This window comes from Ornithorhynchus anatinus, chromosome X5, assembly GCF_004115215.2.
Source record: "Ornithorhynchus anatinus isolate Pmale09 chromosome X5, mOrnAna1.pri.v4, whole genome shotgun sequence".
NCBI lineage: Eukaryota > Metazoa > Chordata > Mammalia > Monotremata > Ornithorhynchidae > Ornithorhynchus > Ornithorhynchus anatinus.
In genome coordinates, this window is record NC_041753.1 from 38,063,971 (window position 1) to 38,083,015 (window position 19,045).

General features: G+C 41.5%; 1 protein-coding gene across 3 annotated transcripts in view; it reads right to left on the reverse strand.

The window, feature by feature from the left end:
- The window catches only part of LINGO2 (leucine rich repeat and Ig domain containing 2), a 900,663-nt gene that overhangs the window by 571,435 nt on the left and 310,183 nt on the right, over positions 1 to 19,045 (reverse strand). The window lies entirely within an intron of this gene.

The window sequence follows — 19,045 nt, forward strand, 5'->3', positions numbered from 1 at the left end:
CACATGCAAGGTTAGAAAATTTTAAATGGTATAAATTTGCTTGAAGAATCCACATTTTTTACTGAAAAGGTGTTTTTACCATTTGTGACCTTTTCCTCCCCAACTCTGTCTTCCACCTGGTTAGGTGTGGTGTGTTTGCATTATATTCTGGTCTGTTGGTTTCTTCGTTTACAAGCAATATCTAGAGATACTCGCTGTCTCCCACACTGTGTTTTTCAGTTTGTTCATAGTGTGGGTTTGACACTTAAAAACAGCGGAATGTGTTTCCACTAAATGATGATTCATTTTGTTAAAGATGTCAAATGAGTTTAAAAACATGAGAGCCTCCTACTGTTCAAATGACAGAACTGTTGAAGAAAGAATTCCATTTACATAATCTCCAAAAGGTTGAACTGGGCTTGAACTAATTTCTTTTTTGCAATTTTTAATTTGTCACCTCCTCCTTAAATACCACAGGAAAGAGACACACACTCAAGTCATTAACAAAAGCAAGTTTGAAGCTTCTTTTCTCTGAATGTAAGATAAACAATCCAAACATCTTCCTCCTTCCTTAACTTGGCAAAAAACTAATTCTTCAGGAAGAATTTAACTTGTGAAATAGTCCATTTTGTTATCTTGGTAATATGCATGTCCACTTACACCCTTCATTCCTCTCTGCCATGCTGTATCATATGATAGGGAGGATGGTAAACTGGTAAAAGCTTAAATGCAGGAACTCCCCTCTTGGTTTGTATTTTTTTTTTAAATCCCTGTACCTAATCACGCCACCTGAACCCTGAACTGCAAACTGCACAGTGGCTCCCCCTTACCGGCAGGTTTGTCAAGAAAATCTCTCTCCCCACCCCACAGCACTTATGTATATATGTACATATCTATAATTCTATTTATTTATATTGATGCCTGTTTACTTGTTTTGATGCCTGTCTCCCCCATTCTAGACTGTAAACCCGGTGTGCACAGAGATTGTCTTTCTTTGTTGCTGAATTGCACTCTCCAAGTGCTTAGTACTTATTAAGCACACTCTGCACACAGTAAGCGCTCAATAAAAACGATTGAATGAATGAATGAATGAATGAATGAAAAAGACATCCCCATCAGTACCAGCCTCTCTGCCTGAGGCTCAAACTGCGGTTTGCCAGGCAACCAGTCAGCCACCGGCAGCACTATCTGTTCTCATAGTGTGCCCAGATAGCTCTGGACAGCATGTGTGGGAGGCCTTTTTGTAGTGCAAACCCTCTGCCCATAGTAGCCCCACCCACAGCTCCCCTCTCAGGTCTTAAATCCGGCCTTTAACTCAATCAATCGTATTTATTAATAATAATAATGGTATTTGTTAAGCGCTTACTATGTGCCAAGCACTGTTCTAAGCGCTGGAATAGATACAAGGTAATCAGGTTGTCTCAAGTGGGGGTTCACAGTCTTAATCCCCATTTTACAGATGAGGTAACTGAAGCACAGAGAAGTTAAGTGGCTTGTCCAAGGTCACATAGCAGACAAGTGGCAGAGCCAGGATTAGAACCCACGTCCTCTGACTCCCAAGCCCTTGCTCTTTCCACTGGGCACACTGCTTTACTGAGTGCTTACTGTGTGCAGAGCACTGTATTAAACACTTGGAAGAGTACAATATAATCACTAAATCCTGTCGGTCCCAACCTTCAAAACATTGCTAAAATCCACCCTTTCCTCTCCATCGAAACTATTACCACATTAATGCAATCACTCATCCTATCCTGCCTGGACTACTGCATCAGCCTCCTTGCTGACCTCCCAGCCTCCTGTCTCTCCCCACTCCAGTCCATACTTCACTCTACTGTCTGGATCATTTTTCTACAAAAACTTTCAGGACATGTTACCCCACTCCTCAAAAGACTCCGGTGGTTGCCCATCCGCCTCCATATCAAACAAAAACTCCTCACCTTTGGCTTTAAACCACTGCACCACCTTTCTCCCTTCTATCTGACCACTCTCCTTCTACAACTAAGCCAGTACACTTCACTCCTCTAATGCTAACCTTCTCACTGTGCCTCGATCTCTCCTATCTCACCCCGACCCCTAGCCCACATCCTGTCTTTGACCTGGAACACCCTCTCTCCTCGAATCCAACAGACAATTACTATCCCCCACTTCAAAACCGGATTGAAGGCACATCTCCTCCAAGAAGCCTTCCCAGACTAAGCCCCTCCTTTTTTCACATTCTCCTTTGCATCATCCTGACTTGCTCCCTTTGTTCTCTCCACCACCAGCCCCACAGCACTTATGTACGTATCTGTAATTTATTTGTATTGATGTCTGTCTCCCCTCCTCTAGAATATAAGCTCATTGTGGGCAGGAAATATGTCTATTTATTGTTGTATTGTACTTTCCCAAGTGCTTAGTACAGTGCTCTGCACACAGTAAGTTTTCTCAGTTGGGAGACTTTCTTTGCTTTTAATAATTGAAAGGTTTATTAATTTTAAATTAAGAATGGAAAGCTTGGAAACTTTTAAGTCAGAGGTGAATGAGCAACAAGACGTTCTTAGTGTGAGTCGCTGGCTGTGGTAAAGGGCATTTTGACTTTGTGTTGAAAGAGATCATGGAACTATGGGTATTTTTCCACACTGAAGCCTAACAAGATTTATTTAAGATGTCTCCTGGATTGTAGGTGATCTTATTCATTCACTCAATCATATTTACTGAGCGATTACTGTGTGCAAAGCACTGTACTAAGTGCTTGGGAGAATACAATATAACAGACACACTCCTGCCCACGATGCTCACATTCTAGAGGATGTACCCAAATCTACATTTCCAGCCCTGATCTCTCTCCCTCTCTACAGTCTCTCATTTTTCCTGCCTTCAAGACATCTCTACTTGGATGTTCTCCCTTCACCTCAAACTTAATATGGCTAAAACTGAACCTCTTATCTTCCCACCCAAACCCTGTCCTCCTACTCACTTCCCATCACTGAAGATGGCACCACTATCCTTCCTGTCTCACAAGCCTGTAACCTCGGCATTATCCTTGACTCTTCTGTCATCCAAATCATATATTCAAGCCATCATTAAATCCTGTTAGTTCCACTTTCACAACATTGCTAAAATCCACCCCTTCCTCTCCACTCAAACTGCTACCACATTAATACAAGCACTTCTATCCTGCCTGTATTATTTTATCAGCCTCCTTGCTGACCTACCTGCCTCCTATCTCTCCCCTCTCCAGTCCACACTCACGCTGGTGCCCAGATCATTTTCCTACATATTTCCTCAAGACATTCCAGTGGTTGCCCATCCACCTCTGCATCAAACAAAAACTCCTCAACATTGGCTCTAAAACACTCACTCACCTTGCCCACTCCTACCTCAACTCGCTATCTCCTATTACAACCCAGCCCGCATGCTTCATTCCTGTAATGCTAACCTCCTCACTGTACTCGATCTCGTCTATCTTGCCACTGACCTCTCGCCCACATCCTGACTCTGGCCTGGAACGCCCTCCCTCCTCATATCAGACAGACAAGTGCTCTCCCCTCCTTCAAAGCCTTATTGAAGGCACATCTCCAAGAAATCTCCCCTGACTATGCCCTCCTCTCCTCTTCTCCCACTCCCTTTTGCATTGTCCTGACTTGCTCCCTTCATTCATCCCCTTCCCAGCCCCAAAGCACTTATGTATATATCTTTAATTTATTTATTTCCTTATATATGTTAATGTCTATCTCCCCCTCTAGATTGTGAGTTTGTGTGAGCACAGAATGTGTCTGTTTATTGTTATATCATACTCTCCCAAGTGCTTAGCACAGTGCCTTGGACACAGTAGGCACTCAGTAAATACGACTGAATGAATCAACAGTAAGTGCTCAATAAATATGACTGAATTAATATAAAATAATATAAATACCAGAATATACATATTCTGTTATATAACAATATAACAGCTAAGCTTCTGCCGTGTTGGTTGTTGCTATGGAAAAGGAAGAGAGACCAGGCATCAGGACTTCCCAGCTGTTGTAAGAGTAGCAACAGTTTCAGGCAGGGAGGACAGGGAGTGAATGAGGAAAGTCCTACTTTCCAGGCTAAGGGAAAGTAGCCACACAGCAGCCACCATCATTCCCCCTCAATGGACCTATCAGACCAGAAAAAGTTTAGAAGGGTCAGCAGTCTTCTAATTCAAACTCACTGCAGTACATTTGTCAACAAATGAATGACAAAGCCAGAATTTAAGCCCAGTTTGAAGTCGACGGGAATGGCCAGCATGGCATTTCACATGTGAGTATCTGAGGAGACTGAGGTTCACAGCTTACTCTGATCATTTCCCGTTGAGTTAACACAAATTCTAAATGAAGACGCTACTTCAGAGAACAAATCTATAGCCCTGATGAAATGCCCCTATGCTTCACAATGATATCAGAGAAGACCCAAATATCAAGGGATGAGACAAATAGGGCATCTGTATTCAAAGAGAAAACATTAGGCACACAGACTTCCTATATTGCAACAGGACTTGGTTAGCACAAGCTGGTACCATTCGTCATTTGGAAATGGGCAAAACTAAATTGTTTTCATCACCAGAAACTATCATCAGGGTTGTGCCAATTCTCAGACAGTATAAAACTCAAATGTTCTGGAATCAATTTTTAAGAATGGTTCCTTAAGGAGTACATCTGGGACAAGCTGTCATGCAAGACTCTGACACTGCTTGGCAATTGTTGGGTGGATCTTTTAAAACAAGGCAAAAAAAAATTGAGCACACCCATCTATTGAAGAAAACCATTTTAAAAATACAGTCTCTTTATCAATGCATTTTATTGGTGTTCAAAGGATACCACAGAAAAAAGCTGACCAAGACACTGATTAGTAATAAGGATGACATGACATCTTCTTGGAAAAAATTCACCATGAAAGGGTTGGTATGCACCTATGCATCTGTGCCTGGCATGAATTAATTCCATTTGTATCATAGAATGCTGGAGGCATGCCCTGGGTGCTGTATTTGAAACAGAAAACATCAGCAAAGACGAAGCTGAACTAGAAGTCTTCCAAGAAAACTTAGAAAAAAGCAGGGATCAAAGCAATTCAATTGATATAATGCAGGCAATCTGAGCAATATCCAGATCCTCCTTAAGCAGCAAGGCTTAGTGGAAAGAATACAGGCCTGGGAATCATTGGGCCTGAGTTCTAATCCCAGGTCTGTCACTTGTCTGCTGTGTGACCTTGGGCAATTCACTCAACTTCTCTGTGCTCCAGTTACTTCATCTCTAAAATGGGATTAAGACTGTGAGCCCTATGTGGAACAGGGACTCTGTCCGAATTTATCATCTCATACCTATACCAGTACTTAAAATTCATTCATTCAATTGTATTTATTGAGCGCTTACTGTGTGCAGAGCACTGTACTAAGAGCTTGGAATGTTCAATTTGGCAACAGATAGAGACAATCCTGGCCAACCAATGGGCTCACAGTCTAAAAGGGGCATATAGACAACAAAACAAGTAGTCAGGCATTAGTATCATCAAGAAATATAGTACCTTAGACACATACACATCATTTATAAAATACAGTAATAATATATACAAATATGAACAAGTGTTGTGGGGGGGAGAGCAGTGTGAGGGAGTAGGGGGAATGAGGAGGGGAGGAAGAGCGGGGGGGCTCAATCTGGAAAGGCCTCCTGGAGGAGGTGAGCTCTCAGTAGGGCTTTGAATGACTAGCATATATTAAATGCTTAACAAATACCATTAAAATACCATCACCAAAATAGATGAGATTTCCTAATGTATTGATCCAAAGCTTTGTAACAGAAGGCTCTGAATTCTAATCCTGATTCTAATCTCAGCTCCACCACTTGTCTGTTGTGTGCCCTTGGACAAGTCATTTAACTTTTCAACATCTCAGTTACCTCGTCTGTAAAATGGGGATTAAGACTGTGATCCTCATGTGGGACATGGACTGTGTCCAACCTAATTATGTTGTATACCCCAGTGTTTAACAAATACCGTGATTAGAAAAAGTATTATTTTGATGAGAAGTCCAATTAGACTGTGCCCAACTAAATACCATCAACAGACACTGCCATCCAATACCTAGAAGTGTTTCTGAGATGGTTCGAAGCTAAAGAAAACCCATATGCTGCTTGTTAACCAACTTTACAACAGCGTTTATCTACTGCCAGAAGCAAACAGTTTTAGAAATCAATCATTTCTGTCACCAAAAGTAATTTTTTTTTTCATTTTTTTCCATTGATTTTCATTATTTTCTTGGGACTGTTGTATATATTGTGGCCCTGGTCAAATGCTATGGACCCTGAACCCTATGTTACAATGAGCCCTTTATAGTTTAGTTTTTGCAAGTGTTTAAAAATGCAAATACTTTCAAAAGCCACACTGTTGAGCTCAGCTATCAGTAGAAATTTGTCAAACAGTAATTAGTGAGTACTCACCAACAATAATTTTATAGTAGGCACTTGATTGGTTTTTAAGGATGAAATATATAACAAAAATCATGAATATTAAAATGCTTCACTGAAATGGAAGGTTTTTTATTAAAATAAAATCTAAAGGGCATTGGACTAAGTTTTGAAAATTATAGTGTACAGGAAGGAGCACTAATCTAGGATTCAGGAGGTCTGGTTCTAGTCCCAGCTCTGCCATGCTCAAACTGTTTTACCACAGGCAAGTGAACAAGACTGAGCTCCTCATCTTCCCTCCCAAACCCGGTCCTCTCCCAGACTTCTCTATCACCGTGGATGGCACGACCATCCTTCCCGTCTCTCAGGCCCACAATCTCGGGGTCATCCTTGACTCGTCTCTCTCGTTCACCCCACACATCCTATCCATTACCAAGACCTGCCGGTTTCACCTTTACAATATCGCCAAGATCCGCCCTTTCCTCTCCACCCAAACGGCTACCTTACTGCTACAGGCTCTCGTTATATCCCGGCTAGACTACTGTGTCAGCCTTCTCTCTGACCTCCCTTCCTCCTCTCTCGCCCCGCTCCAGTCTATTCTTCACTCCGCTGCCCGGCTCATCTTCCTGCAGAAACGATCTGGGCATGTCACTCCCCTTCTTAAACAACTCCAGTGGTTGCCTATCAACCTCCGCTCCAAACAAAAACTCCTCACTCTAGGCTTCAAGGCTCTACATCACCTTGCCCCTTCCTACCTCTCCTCCCTTCTCTTTTTCTACCGCCCACCCCGCATGCTCCGCTCCTCTGCTGCCCACCTCCTCACCGTCCCTCAGTCTCGCCTATCCCGCCGTCGACCCCTGGGCCACGTCCTCCCGCAGTCCTGGAACGCCCTCCCTCCTCACCTCCGCCAAACTGATTCTCTTCCCCTCTTCAAAACCCTACTTAAAACTCACCTCCTCCAAGAGGCCTTCCCAGACTGAGCTCCTCTTCCCCCTCTACTCCCTCTACCACCCCCCCTTCACCTCTCCGCAGCTAAACCCTCTTTTCCCCCTTTCCCTCTGCTCCTCCCCCTCTCCCTTCCCATCCCCTCAGCACTGTACTCGTCCGCTCGACTGTATATATTTCCATTACCCTATTTATTTTGTTAATGAAATGTACATCGCCTTGATTCTATTTAGTTGCCATTGCTTTTACGAGATGTTCTTCCCCTTGACTCTATTTATTGCCATTGTTCTTGTCTGTCCGTCTCCCCCGATTAGACTGTAAGCCCGTCAAACGGCAGGGACTGTCTCTATCTGTTGCCGACTTGTTCATTCCAAGCGCATAGTACAGTGCTCTGCACATAGTAAGCGCTCAATAAATACTATTGAATGAATGAATGAATGAATAATGTAAATAGTCTGTACCTCAGCTTCACCATATGTAAGATAGGAATAATACCAACCCCTTTCACCTTCCCAGAGACAATGTGAGGATAACAAGTTTCTGTATAATATATTTAATAATGAAAAATCAGCGAGGGCATAAAGAGATTATATCAATGAAAGCCCTTTGGAAACTTAAGAAAGCTGTGTAAATTGATGGTGTTAGAGTAACTACCACTTCTACTGCCTGGTGAAGAACAGGACTATTCTGCATATCAAAATGGTCAGTGCTTTAACCAGTCTTTAGTCTTTCAAGCAGAGAGTTTGATAAATAGCCACAAGCTTTTTGCCAAAATCTTTAATCGACTAGAAAAACAAATCAAGTTCATGTCCTGCTGATGGAACTATACAACCCTATTCACCACTCCCAGAAAACCCTATACATATGTAGACATCTTGATGGTAGTTGCTGGTTGATGGAAACAGCTAGTTTCTTTTGCCAGCTGAGGGAGCTGCTTAGGGGATGTAACACTTGCCTTGATTGGACATGAGGCTAGAAAGGTAACCAAATCACATTTTTAGGGGTACACTGTGGGAAAAGCTGTCTTTGAATAGCATTCTTACTGGAATGTCAAAGGTAGCAGTCTCATCTTTGGAAAAGGATAGTTATATAGTATTCAATTAGTCTAAGAGTTGTTCAAATGAGAATGAGGTATCAGCAGGTGGGGCAATAGGAGGGGGAATGTTGTCAGGGCAGGGGTAAAATGTATTTGTGCCAGTGGTGGTTGCTGGAGAGAGCCAGTCCAGGCTAATAAATTTGGGGAGAAGACCCAGGAAATAGGTTAGAAGAACCTATTTCTAAAGAAAATATTTTTTAATGACTTGCCAGATTGAATCTTCTGTCCCCATCTCTAACTTTTCTTCTTTAAGAAAGATCTTTGAAAAAGTTTCTGAGAAGCTTCTCTGGCTTGTTCTGATTGTTTCATTTCTTTGACTCCTTTCAGTCAAGTTTCACAAGCCATCAATTTAAGAAAGAAAATGAACCACTTATTGTTGCTGAATTCTCCCAAGCAATAGGCAGAAGCCCATCGAGTGTCATTTCTTTTGACCCAGTCAAACCTGGTGTACTGGTAGTGTTTAAGTTCTCCCTGACAACATTAGTTGGACATGCTATGCTCTTTTCTCTCTCAAGAAGGACACTAAAAATGAGCAACTAATTAAAAATCACTCACAAAATCCTGAAATGGGCTATTTTAACACTCTTCTTGTTCTGTGTGTATATTGATATGCCTAAAGTATTTCATGCTTTATTTTCATTTCCATCTGCCCCTAAAATGATGTTTCCCATCCTGCTCCAGAACATACCCAAAACACCATCTGCACACAAGAACAGATTAGGCTACAAAATATTTCATCATAGCTTCTTATACGGAGTAATAATGTTTCTAATGGCAGTGGGGAATAAATGGACTAAAGTTGTACATAAGAGGACTGTGGATAATCATTTTGAAAACTTATTAAAATGTTTACTTAGCCAGTTTCATCAAATCCAAGACCTATAAGTTAGCTTACTTTGCTTGGCTTTGAGCGAACCTATAAGCCTAATAGCAAGAACTGAGGGTTGCAGCTGAAATAAATGAAATGACTAGCAACAAAATGTGAGCTCTGAGAACAGCTCTCTCTGCTAACTGGGATCGATGTTTATATCACCATAATCAGTCACGATGACTGAAAGGACCCTATTTTGAGCAGGGGAATTGTTCAACCTGAAGAGGTTGCAAATCCTGGAACCCGCTCAGACATCACATATGACTTCTTAAGCCGATTCACCAGTAATGCTCAAGACCAACATCAAACAGTAGGAGAGGATTGCTTTCCTTAAAGTCAAGCAATCAGCCTTACAAAGCTGTTCTTTATCTCACTATATTTTTGAAGTATGGACCATGGATGTCAGAAGAAGCCCAAGCTATTTGACATACAGTTAAGCAAAAGAATTACCAGCATCTGTCTTGGGTACTAGGAGAAGATACAATAGAAGAAAAAAAGGCATGGTCCCTGCCCTTTGGAAGCTTGCAATCTGATGGAGGGGGGTAGCAGACATAAATTGCAAATATACAATAGGTAAGCATAGGAGCATAGATATAAATGATAAAAACAAAAGTAAGCATCTTTAGGGAAATTCCACTAAACATATCAAGAATATTACATTCAGTTCTCTTGTAATTCAGGGTTAGGTTTCTGACAAATCCTATATTAAAAACTACAGCCATTTCTTCCAATTTTGAATTTGAATTCTAATAATGATGATAGTGATGGCAGTATTTAAGTGCTTTCTGTGTGCCAAGCACTCTAACCAGCACTGGCCTAGAAGTAAGATAATCAGGTCCCACATGGGGCTCACAATCCAAGTAGGAGGGAGAACAAGTTTTGAATCCCCATTTTGCAGATGAGGGAACTGAGGCACAGAGAAATTATGTGATTTCCCCAAGGTCACACAGCAGGTACGCGGGCGTGGGGGAGGAAGCTGGGATTAGAACTCAGTCCTCTGAGTCCCCGGCCTGTGCTCTTTTCACTAGGCCATGCTGCTTCCCAGGCAGATGTGTATTATAGTTTCCAAACAGAGCTCTATCCAAAATATATAGTGAAAACATGTGCTATGGAAAAGCCGGATGTATTTACTGAGTGTTTACAACCCCTTAAATATGCTGTCAGGCCAGAACTGATGAAAATAGCAGTTATGAAGATTACTCTCTTCTAAAGACTAAAAAAGCACCAAAGAAGCATTAATTATAGGTGATGCAAAATACTCATTCTAGCTCTCATCACCAACTACAAGTCACAGATTTTTATTTCATGAACTGCAATGATGGTTAATAATTATGGTATTTGTTAAATGCTTAACTATGTGCCAGGCACTGTATTAAGCACAGGGGTGGATACAAGCAGACCGGGTTGGACACAGTCCCTGTCCCACATGGGGCTCACAGTCTCAAACCCCATTTTACAGATGAGGTCACTGAGGCCCAGAGAAGTCAAGGGACTTGCCCGTCACAGAGCTGACAGAGGCAGGATTAGAATCCATGACCTTCTGACTCCCAGGCCCCGGGCTCTATCCATGACACCACGCTGCTTCTCCTTATCCTTATCTGGTTATTCTTATAGTCAGAAAAGCTTCATATTACTATTATTACTCCTCTTCCCCACCTTCCTCCTACCTCCAGATCTACTCTCAAGAACACCTCTCCTGCTGGCTTTTGAAACCTAACCCCTATACCTGTTTTGCCAACCCCATCCCTTCACATCTTATAAATAACACCTGCACCCACTTACCTTCCCTTCCTGAATCCTATTTTCAACCATTCACTCTGGTGACTCATTGCCCTTCACTGTCAAAACCCACCCAAATGCCTGCTATCCTCTTGACCTCACTACCTCATCTAGCTACTACTCTCCCTCCTATCTCTTTTGTCCAAATTCCCCAAATGGTTGCTTCCACTTCCTCTTCTCCAACTTCCTCCTTGACCCTCTACAGTGGGATTTCTGGTTTCTCCACTCAAACTGTTCTCTAAGGTCACCAATGAGCTTCTTCTCATCAATTCTAATGAACTCTACTCTGTTCTAATCTTCCTTGACCTTTTGGCAGCCTTTGACACTGAGGACCATTCCCTTATCCTGGAAATGCCATCTAAATTTGGCTTCCCTTAACAAAGTCTGCTGCTCCTTCTGTGTCTCTTTCAACAGTTCTTTCTCTACCCCCATCACCTAATTGTTCATTCATTTATTCAATTGTATTTACTGAGTGCTTACTGTGTGCAGAGCACTGTATTTTGTTGATATCTTCAATTCTGGGTTCCCTTCTATTTTCAATCTACATTCACTCCCCCTGGAGAACTCATACATTCTCATGACTTCACCTAGCACTGCTACATGGATGATTCCCAAATGTACCTCAATAACCCTGACCTTATCCTCTGCAATGCTTCATTTCCTCCTATCCCCAGGATATCTCTAGATCTATATCTCACCATCACCTTGAGTTTGACATGTCCAAAACTGAACTTCTAATATTCCCTCCCAAGCCCTCTCCTTTATCTCATCATTGTTGAAAACATCACTATCTGATGTGTAATCTGGAAGACCAATGTACTAGGAGGCATGATTCCACTTGGTACCCATATATATTTAACTAAACTCAGCTGGATCGCACCACCCCATATCTAACTAGACCATGGTCACAACTACATACCGATAATCTGTTACTAAGAAGCCGTGAGTATGTAGCCATCGTTATGGGCAGGGAACATATCTGCTAATTCTGTTGTATTGTACTCTCCCAAGTGCTTAGTACAGTGCTCTGCACATAGTAAGCACTCAATAAATACTACTGATTGAAGTAAAGTAGAAACTTAACCAAATAGGAGGTGGAAACTGAATTAACCAGTTCATGACAGAAAGCTGACCTCACACCTGTACACCCCAATCCCTGCAGAACTTCTCTGTGGACAATGAGACTGGAATGAGTGCCTGGACACTTAAGTACCTTCCATTCACCATCTTTCAGAGTCTCTGACACCGAAAAGACACAGTGATGGTCCTTTTCTGGTGTCCCTGGTAGCTGGTTCATTAGGGATTAGATTGCGATAGCTGATGTTCCTTAGAGGTGATTGTCCTGTACCCAGTCCAGGAGAGAAGAGCTGAAATAAACCCTGTAAACCCATTCTGCAGTATCCTGAATCCTTATTTTTAAGTACCTGAGATTACTTGGACGTAGTTCAAAACACCATCCTCCCTATCTCTCAAGCCCACAATATTGGTATCTCTCTTTCAAGCAGTCTTACACTCAGTTACTTCCCTTAGCTATAGTTTATTTTAATTTCTGTCTCCTTTAGGTTGCCAGTCTCCAGGGGGCAGGGATCGTATTTACCAACTTTGTTGTTTTCTCTCACATGCTTAGTACAGTGCTCTGCACATAGTAAATTGTAAACAAACAAGATTTATTGACTGAATAATCAGTGGCATTTGAAAGCTTAGTGTGTAAAGAGCACTGTACTAAGCTCGAGGGAGAGAACAATACAACAAGAGTTGGTAGACATGTTCCTGGACAACAATGAGCTTATGGTCTAGAGGGGGAAACAGATATTAATATAAACAATTTATAATATATAATTCATAGATATCTACATAAGTGCCGTGGGGCTGAGGGTTGGGTAAATACCAAATGCCCAAATTGATAAGGTATCATTTTATTGTTGGCATGTTATTTTCCATTTGATAAATGTTTTGTGCCATGGCCTGATAACATATATGCTTTCTTCATGCTGATTTACTTTAAAACAGAGGATAAAAACTGAGTGTACATGAAATTTATTTTCTGTACAAGTTCTTTCCATCCTCCCATTAGTGACTTTTTCTAAAAAAAATCCATTCACCTCAACAATTTTCATTTCCTTAAAATGCCCCAAAAAGGACATGAGTTGGAGTCTTCTTAAATACTGGAGTCTAAATGAGACGAAGTACTCCCTTCAGAGTCTGAGCAATTTTAATATTAAATAAAATGGTAGATTTATACTTTTTCAGGTTTTAAGCTAGGATCAAACAGCGCATAATCTACCATTTGTCCAATGGAAGCTATCCCATGTGCTGTTGAGGAATATAATTGGTGAATATTGGGAAAAAGCTATTTTCATAAAAATAATCAAGAGAAAAGTGTGTCCTAATAGGCAAATGGAACACAAAATAGTCAACTATATATTTTCTCCCTGTACAACTGGTGATCTGAAGTCAGGATATGGCGTCTTCTGGCATGTACTGGTAAAGCCTTCTCCAGTAGCTGCAACTCTTTGGGTAATAGTGAAGCCAGACTTGGTTGGCCAGGGTTTCACAAGTCAGGGCAGAGAATAGGACAACTGATCAAGCCTTCCTCCCTTTACCCAGAGCCAGAATCTCTGACTTTTTCCTCTTTTCCTTCCCTCTGCTTCCACACTCCTCCCTATACTGCTCTGTGAGTTTGGGACTTTATTTCATAATTGCCCTTGTTTAGCTAATATCACAGCCTGTCACCCCACATGGGCCAGGAACCAAATGAGAATTTTCACAGCAATAGATGTGGCTACATGGAGGTGTAGTGTAGGGGGTGAAGCAAAAATGATCTGTCCCAACTCCAACTAATACAGTGGGAAGGGGAAGGTGGAGCATGGAGACCCTTGCTCCTGAGTTAACAATCTCTCTCACTTTCTCTCTCTCTCCTTCCTCTCCATGTCTCTTTCTTCTTCCAACAGTCCGAAACCTGATAGGTCTGGATTTTTTTTTAAACCAAGTGGGATTGAAAAACATAAAAGAAACATCCATTATGTCACTGGATTGTAAACTTCTTGACTACAGGGAATGTGTCTACTATGGAAGCAGCATGGACTCGTGAATAGAGCATGGACCTGGGAATCAGAAGGACCTGGGCTCTAATTCCAGCTCCACCACTTGTCTGCTATGTGATCTTGAGTATGTCACTTCACTTACCTGTTTGCTTCAGTTACATTATCTCTAAAAGGGAGATTCATTCATTCATTCATTCAATAGTATTTATTGAGCACTTACTATGTGCAGAGCACTGTACTAAGCCCTTGGAATATACAATTCTGCAACAGAGACAATTCCTGTCCAACAACGGGCTCACAGTCTAAACGGGAGAGACAGACAGCAAAGCAAAACAGAACAAAACAAAAGACATCATCACGATAAATAGAATCATGGAGATATACACTAACAAAATAAATAGGGTAATAAATAATAAATACAAATAAGCACGGTGCTGAGAGGAGGGGAAGGGGGAAGAGCAGAGGGCAGGGGGGGGAGGGAAAGGGAGGAGGAGCAGAGGGAAAGGAGGGCTCGGGGGGGCTCTGGCAGGAGGGGAGAAGGGGAGAGGAGGTGGAGCAGAGGGAAAGGGGGGGCTCAATCTGGGAATGCCTCCTGGAGGAGGTGAGCTCTCAAACTGTGAGGCTTATGTGGGACAGGGACTGTGTCCAACCTTTAACTTTTATCTACCCCAGTGCTTAGTACAGTATATATAGTTGCTTTTCATATTCAGAGACGATAAAACTGTAACTCATCCATGGAAGGTTTTGTGACTGAAAAGGTCAATGCAGAATCCACAGCCTCAGCCACATTGTGTGCACAAGACCATATATCAGAGTAAATGACAACTAAAATCATTTAGAATATTCTTTCCCCACACTTACTGCTGCTATAATCAATCATTAATTGAGCACTTACTGTGTGCAGAGCACTGTACTAATCACGTGGGAGAATACAATGTAACAGAGTTGGTAGACATGTTCCCTGCCTACAGTGAGTTTACAGTCTAGGAGCATGGCAAAGTGGATAGAGCCCTGGCCTGGAGGCAGTGTGGCTTAGTAGAAAGAACATGGGCATGGGAGTCAGAGGTGGTGGGTTCTAATCCCAGTTCCGCCACTTATCAGATGTGAGACTTTGAGCCCCATGTGGGACAACTTGATTACCTTGCATCTACCCCAGCACTTAGAAAAGTGCTTGGCACATAGTAAGCATTTAAGAAAATACCATTGTTATTATTACTCCCGATTCTGCCACTCATCTGCTGTGTGGCCTAGGGTAAGTCACTTCTCTGTGCCTCAGTTACCTCATCTGTAAAATGGGGATTAAGACTGTGAGATCCAGGTGGGACGGGGGCTGTGTCCAACCCAATTTGCTTGTATCCACCCCAGCGCTTAGTACAGTGCCTGGCACACAGGAAGTGCTTAACAAATACCACAATTATTATTATCATTAGAGGATGACCTTACAATCTAGAGGATGAGTTTATAGTCTATAAGATCCTTACACTTCTCAGTTAAGAATGCACAAGAGCCATTTTTGACTGTGAAACGAATTGCTTAACAAAATGACATTAAATTAGTAGAGTTAGAGTTTGAGAAGTCAAATTAAACAGTTTGACTACACAAAACTGGACAAACTAGGAGATTGTAGCTTGTCATCTTGTAGATTATGAGGCCATGGCAGAAAAAACTTATCAAATAGAAAAGAAGAATATGCCATCAATAAAATGACAGCTTATTCAGTCAATCAATATCATTTATTGAGTGCTTACTTAGCAGATCAATCAGTCATTTGTATTTATTGAGTGCTTACTGTGTGCAGAGCACTGTACCAAGCACTTACTACTAAGTGCTTGGGAGAGCCACAATACAGTTGGATAGACATGATCCCTGGCCTCAAGGAGATTACAGCCTATGTTGGAGATGGACATTAAAAAAAAATTATAGGTAAGGGAAGCAATCAAATTGAAGGATATGCACATAAGTGCTGTCGGGAAAAGGGAGGTGGAGAGTATCTAATTGCTTAGGAAGTGGGACAACTCCCTAACGAGTAAACTGACTACTATTTTTTAATAAGTGGCAAAAAGCAATGGAGTGTGTACAATGGAAACTAGTAACAACGATAACTGTGTTATTTGTTAGACACTTACTATGTGCCAAGCACTGTGCTAAGTGCTGTAATAGATACAATACAATCAGATCAGACATGGCCCCAGTCCCATATAGGGCTCACAGTCTAAGGGCAGGGGGTGGAAGGAGGGAAGAATTGGTATTTAAGAATTGGTATTTAATCTCCATTTTACAGATCAAGAAACAGGCACAGTAAAATTGAGTGATTTTCCCAAGGTCATATAACTGGCAAATAGAGGAGCTGGGATTAGAACCCAGGGCTCTTAACTCCCATTCCTGTGCTCTTGTTCTCCCTCCTACTCAGACTGTGAGCCCCCTGTGGGACAGGGACTGCATCAAATTTTTTAAAAATAAAATATTATTTATGGTATTTGTTAAGTGCTTACTATGCTTCAAGCACTTTTTTAAGCACTGTGATAGATACAAAACAATCAGGTCAGACAGTCTCTGTCCCACATGGGGCTCACAGTCTAGAGAAGCAGCATGACCTAGTGGCAAGAACATGGGCTTGGGAGTCAGAGTTCATGGGTTCTAATCCTGACACCGCCACTTGTCTGCTGTGACCTTCGGCAAGCCACTTAACCTCTCTGTGCCTCAGTTACCTCATCTGTAATGAGGATTAAGACTGTGAGCCCCACGTAGGACAACCTAATCTACCTTGTATCTACCCCAACACTTAGAACAGTGCTTGACACATAGTGAGCGCTTAACAAATACTATAATAATAATGATTATTATTATTAAATAGGAGGGAAAACAGATATTGAATCCCCATTTACTGTTGAGGAATCTGAGGCACCGAAAAGTTAAGTGACACCCAAGGTCACACAGCAGGAAAGTTTTGGAACTGGCATTAGAACTGATAATATTGTCTCTACCTCACTATTTAGTACAGTCCTTGAAAAATAGTCAGAACTTATACAGTATTATTATTATTATCATTATTATATGCTATGAATCAGCTAGTCCTTTTTTATACAGAATCTCCTTAAACTGCTTGACAAGATAAAAGGCCAAAGAAGCTGAAGAACAGATGGACAGCTAATAGATCTTGCTATAAGGTTGTACAATATAGCATAACTGGCCAGAAATCCAACACTAATGTTGATCCTTCCTCAGAAAAGGGCAATAAATTGGAATTCTAATGACAGAGTCTGGATTTATTTCCTAATAAGCATGTCAGATAATAGGAATGTTCTAATTTGAAACATTAGCACTCAAGTAGCTCTAACAACTGTTAGGGAAACACTTTTAGAAGCATGGAGGAGTGTAAGGCTATTACGAACATTTTCTAACCAACATCAGATGTTACATTTTGGGGGGAATTGGAGAGTAGGTGCTAGGCGTGGGTGGTTGAGAAGCAATTTTAATGGAAATGACTTCTTCCCCATTAGAGTGCAAGCTCCTGTGCTTCTGCTGTACTTATCAAGCACTTGGAACAGTGCTCGCACTCAGATGCACTGTTCTAAGCGCTTGATAAGTACAACTCAGCAATAGAGACAATTCCTGCCCACAACGGGCTTACGGGGGGGGGGGGGACAGACATCAAAACAGGTAAATAGGCATCAATAGCATCAATATAAATAGAAGTATAGATATATACACATCAAAACAAGTAAACAGGAATTAATATAAATAAATAGAATTATAGATATGTATATATCTATATATACACACACACACACAAGTGCTGTGGGGTGGGGACAGGGATACAGCAAAGGGAGCGAGTCGGGGTAATGGAGAGGGGAGGGGGAGCTGAGGAAAAGGGGGGCTACTAGGACACTGTAAAATATGAAATAAATGTAGCCACATACAAACTAGAAATGAAGGGCTATTTTCTGAAAGTTTGAGGGTTTTTTATGTGGAATGCTGAACTATCATACTTGAGAAATGCAACATTCTCTGTAACAAATAAATTGCCAAAGTATCTGTAGGAACCCACACAAAACAAATAAACAACTAAAGTGATAGTACTAGAATATGGTAAATTAATGGAAACATCTCTTTAGAATTCCCTATTAGAGAGTTAGCCATGAAATAAAAACAGGTATACTCCTAATTAAAAAGATCAGAGCATCTCATTCCTCTCCTCCAAAGCTTCAAATGATTCCCTATGGCCTCACATAAAATGAAAGCTCATGGCCACTAGATTTAAGGCTCTCTATCAGCTGACTTTATATCTATCTTCCCTTTTCTCCCATTACACTAAAGCTGATGGTTTCTATTCCTCTCAAACAACATGTATCATAGATTTCACTAGGCAGTATTCTTTTGGCTCTGATCAGTTTTTTTAATGTCATTCCCTCTCTTCCTCCTCTCTTCATTTGGGAACGCATTCACCCTCAGCATTATCCATCCTTCCCATACTTCAGAGCTCTTCAAAAAGGTCAGCACCCTCATGAGGCACTCTCCTTTAAGTCCACCACCATCTTGGACATGGCATTCCTTCTGCCAAATCAGTGCTTATAATACCAACTTTAATATTTATTAGGTGCTTATTATGTCCCAAGCACTGTATGAAGTGGTCAGTTAGATACAAGGTAATCAGTTTGGGCACAATCTGTCCCACATGGGACAGGAGTAGGAGGGAGAACAGGAATTGACTCCCATTTTACAGATGAAGGAACTGAGGAACAGAGTACTCCAGTGACTTTCCCAAGATTACACAGCTGGAAAGTAGCAGAGCAGGGATTAGAGCTCATGTTTAGACCGTGAGCCCGTCACTGGGCAGGGATTGTGTCTATCTGTTCCCGAATTGTACATTCCAAACACTTAGTACAGTGCTCTGCACATAGTAAGCACTCAATAAATACTATTGAATGAA